Source organism: Pygoscelis adeliae, unplaced genomic scaffold (genome assembly GCF_000699105.1).
Source record: "Pygoscelis adeliae isolate BGI_AS28 unplaced genomic scaffold, ASM69910v1 Scaffold83, whole genome shotgun sequence".
In the NCBI taxonomy this organism is placed as follows: Eukaryota; Metazoa; Chordata; class Aves; order Sphenisciformes; family Spheniscidae; genus Pygoscelis; species Pygoscelis adeliae.
Genome location: NW_008824467.1, coordinates 3083867 through 3088510, shown reverse-complemented (window position 1 = coordinate 3088510; position 4644 = coordinate 3083867). Strand labels below are relative to the sequence as shown.

General features: G+C 37.0%; 1 protein-coding gene across 1 annotated transcript in view; it reads right to left on the bottom strand.

The window, feature by feature from the left end:
* Positions 1–3165, bottom strand: part of CEP120 (centrosomal protein 120kDa) — a 38787-nt gene extending 35622 nt beyond the window's left edge. The window contains exons 1-3 of the mRNA XM_009321103.1: positions 3035–3165; positions 1996–2110; positions 923–1064 (exon numbers count right to left, since the gene is read on the bottom strand). The gene's annotated coding sequence lies outside the window, so the exon portion shown is untranslated. The remainder of the gene's footprint in view (positions 1–922; positions 1065–1995; positions 2111–3034) is intronic.
* Positions 3166–4644: the final 1479 nt, after the last annotated feature.

Here is a 4644-nt window from a genome sequence, read left to right as displayed (position 1 = left end):
CAATTCTGCCTTAACGCTCTTGCAATGCAGCCAAGTTGAAGTCTGGGCCAGGAACCTTGTAAAACACTTACTGCCACTGATCATTTTGTTTTTACAAAACCACAGCCACAGATCATGATAAGCAGATGATGAATTTAGACTTAGGAAAAAGTTACCCTCAGGGCAAGAACACAAAATATTGTAAGGTAAGTAGGAGAAAATCCACTACTTTTAACAGAGGCTCAGTTTTTAGAAATGAAGTAGATAGATTTACCTCCCTCCTCATCCCCACCCAAAGGCCTGTTTTTGTTTTGGGGGTCTTTTTTCTAATCACGTTTCTAAGGGTTTGGTTTTGGTTTTTTTAAACTACTAATTTGCATTAAAAAATCCCAGATAAAAAAGACTGAGCAGCACAGCACATAAAGACACCTACTAGCATTAATATTTGAGTTCTAATAGATTTTTGACACATTTCACTGATTACTTTTGAGAGGAATGTACAAGGGAATCCAGAAGTGGAATGAGTCCCAACAGTTAAAGTATATGTTACTATGAAAATTTATAATTCCAAGACCAAACTATTGAAACTGCATTCTGTAGAGAAGCTCCTTTCCTATTTCTTTCATTACAGAACTTTCTAAAGCCCTGAAATATGAGTAAAATGCCCATAGGAGTAAACTATGAGTCCCTGATTCTGGTTTTAAAGATCAGTTGGTTTGCAACTCTGTCCATTTGAAAGTCACACAATTACCACAGTAAAGCATCCTTGTAAAGTTATTACCACAAGGTACATTAATCAGCTGTACAGGATTTACACTGGAAATGCTATGAAATTAAAATTCTCTTGAGACTTAAAACAACACATTTGCAACAAGTAATATGTTCATCTGGCACAGGGATATTTTTAATTCAAAGTGAGTGATATTCTTATTACGTTGCTTACCTTTCCCTTCTCTAGGGGGTGCCTCCTTTGCTTTAAAACCATCAACCAGTGCTTTTGAATCAGCCTCCAACACAACACCTACTTGTATTTCAGACTTAAATTTTGTGTACTTGTTACTAAGCAGAGGATACCATTTTGGTGCCTACGTAATTAAAAACAAAAATAAAACCCAAAAGCATTTAAAAAACCCAGGAAAATAATATAATATTGTTACAGAAAAATTAGACTTGCTCTAGCATTTCTACTTTATCATCTACAGAAATATACCTTAGTTTTTATTTCCAAAAATTCGGTCTATTTTCAGTACACTATTATACTAAAAGATTCTATAGAATGATTCCTGCAAGACTAGCTGAATATACTCTTTTCCACTGATTTGTACAGTAAACAAGTTAGCAAGAAAAATATGCTGTAAATCTTTAATTAGAGAAGAAAATCTTCAAGTTCTCAACTGAAGGTGCACAGTAAGTTATATGGATCACAAATCCTTAAGAAGTGTGATATCAAAATAAGACACCAGGGTTCCGTTATGACCTATATCAGAATTATGTTTTGATCAAGCAAAACACAGAATTTTGTGTGTTCTGCTTGATCAAATAATAAAACACATGAATTTAAATTAATTAAATTTACATAAAGTTATATTATGTTTACTCTATGCTGTGTTAAGGGGCTAGAACTACTGATCGCCTAACACATCTTCCACAGAGGCCCATTAAAAAAACCCTTAAGACTTGATTTGATGATAGAGACTCAATTCAATTGCTCAATATCAATTGCTTTGATAAATCTTTCCAGGCGATTAAATCATGGAATTGCTTAACAGTACTGCTTACACAAGTGTTCTGATTCTCAAATTCAGAAATGCAAGATTAGTACAAAAGTACGTTTGTTTGCCCATGTTCTTACATAGAGCCAAGATGACTCTCTAAAAAAAAAAAGTAGTACACCAACTAGGAGTCATACACCAAAACAATACTCTGAAGTTATGCTTGTGCCTTAATTCAAATTCTATCTGTAACAGTACTGTTGTCAAAACATAAATTTTTAAAGCTTTATACTACATAACATACCTGTTTCTTCTCCTGCACAGCCCTTAAATCAAGTACAATATAGCCTATATTCTCTTTAGCTGAAGATACAGGATCCAATGCAAAACACTGGAGTTTGATAGGTGTACGCTGCAGCCTGAAAGAACAACTCAGTTGAAATCCAAAACGTAAAAATTATCTCTGTAATTCGTTCACAAAAATAATTCGTAAGTTTCAAGGATATCAATGATACAAAGTTGATTTGTTACGTAACTAGTTTCAGTAGGTCAGAAACTGCGTTTATATTCAATGTCTAAAAATTCATCATTAAGCAAGAGAACAAACAAGTGGGTTCGTTTTGTAAGAGGAGTGTATTGGAGTCTTACAGAGCCTCAAGGGCTATTAAAAAGACATCAGTGACAAATAATTCAATCACATTCACATACAAGAAATAAGCACTGCACCTCACATGAAATTGGAATTTCACTTGTGAGGATATCTTAAAAATAGGACTTGTGCAGAAGATTTTTGTGCCAAGCACCTAACAATACTTATAGGCATAGATAAGGTGTCTAGCATAAGGTACATTTAGGTACATTTTTCTCTTGTCAAACATCAAAGATAACGTGGCCTTTTTAACTTCTTTGAAAATACAGAGGTAATATTATAATCTGTCAGTCAAAACCAAATGACAGTTATGGAAACCTTATTCAATTTCTCAGCTCTTCTATTTGACTTTTTCAAAAATACTTGACAGAGGCAAAAGCTTTAATTCTGTGTCACCATACACATAAGAAAGCTTGAATCCAGTGCTTGAACTATAACATTATTAATTTGCTGTAAGCTCATGTTTTTTTTTCAGTAGTGTAAAAACATATCCTTTAAAATTTTTAAACATCACATATCTTGCCACATACTACTTTTGTTTGTTGTGGCAACTTTATGGTAGATCTGTGTACAGCTAAAAGAAAGTTCCTAAAAAAAAATCAGATGACAGTAACACAAAAATTGTATTTCGGTAGCTGTAAAGACAAGAAAATTAACTTTTATCTCCAAATTAGACTTAACTTTCTAATGTTACCTGTGCTGATGAAGTGCTTTCCTATCAAGTTCCCAAGCCAATTCCGTAGCAAATTCTGGCTGATCAGTATGCTCTACAGGATCAGTAGCCAACTGTTCACCATCAAACTTTGCTTCAACTATAAGCACATGCTTGGGTCGTTTTGGAAAATAGCGCCCTGTAACAGAGTGTAATTGCCACTTGCCATCACTAAAAAAGTAGTGAAAGCTCAGATTTATGCTATAAACCAATTACATAAAAATACATTTCCTGTATCATCTTCCCCGCACTTACTGTAAAGCTATGTTCTCCATATTAAAAAAAAGTTTTCCCACCACACAGAAGTAGGAAAGAACTTAACATGAAACAGACTATTCGTGAAGCATCCAGAAATAGCAAGACAGAAAATAACAAAGAAAGAAACTAGGCAACAAGTATGATTTAATTTTGAGAAATCTATAATTGGGAATAGATCAAGTGAACAGGTGAGAGACAGAGATTGAATGTTTTGCCTCCTCTACTGCAGATTTTACCAGTCCCACATCAAAGCAGCAGAACACAACCTAATTAAAGCAGTGAAAGGTGCTTTTCCAACTACTTGTTGTTGAAAAAAAAAAAATCACTACTAGATTAGGAGCATGCCTAGAGTTGCAGAGGACTTTTCCTGGGTTCAGCATCATCCCGTATGCAGATTAATAATTTAAATGACAAAATGCACACTTATAGAATTTACATGTATCACAGCGTGGGGAGGGGCTACATGCATGTTGGAGGACAGGATCTTATTTTAAAGCTACCTTGGCAAACTACATAAATGGACAGAGAGATAACAGGATTTACTTTACAAAGAGAAAGCATTCAGCCAGAAAAACTCCAAACAACCCAAAACGGAAGAAAACACCCGAACAAAACCCCCACACTTGCACACTAATTACACCTCAGTAAGTATAATCTGTAGAAATACAAGACGAAGAATGATTAGCTAGGTATTCGACTCAACACTAGAAAAGCTCCCGCAACTTACAGTAGATTGCTAATAGGGGATAGAAACACCAGACTACTACTTAAAAAAAAAGAGGGGCAGACGCATGAAACGATCCTGATCGTCCTAAGACATCGGCTGGACTCCAGCGTTTTGGTCCAAAGCCTTCCCGAAGCGTGACCCAGCCGAAAAGACCCGGCAGCCCGCGAGAACTGAGCCCCGCAGCTCCTAAGGAGGGGTAGCGCCGCTGCCGCCTGTAGCCAGAGAGCGGACTAACACGATGCCGGGCTGGCTTCGCCTGCATACAGGCTCGATTCAGAGGGAACGGTGGCCAGCGATCCTCTGCACCCGCTGGGAACGGCAGCGACAGGGGGCTTAAACGACCACACAGGCTAGGCCAGTTTTGCGATGAAAAAAAAAAAAATAATTTTTGATATTTTAATATTTCAAATAAATTTTTGGGCAAATACCTCCAGAAACAGACTGGGGGGAGCCTATCCTGGCTTTATGATACGTACGTCCGCAGCTGCATTAATATAACCGGTTTATTAAACACAGCTTGGCTTATCCCGCTCACGCCACAGAGAAAACACATCCGGGGGCAGGCAGCGACCACCCCCCACTCTCCGTCCGGGACGGAGACGACGGC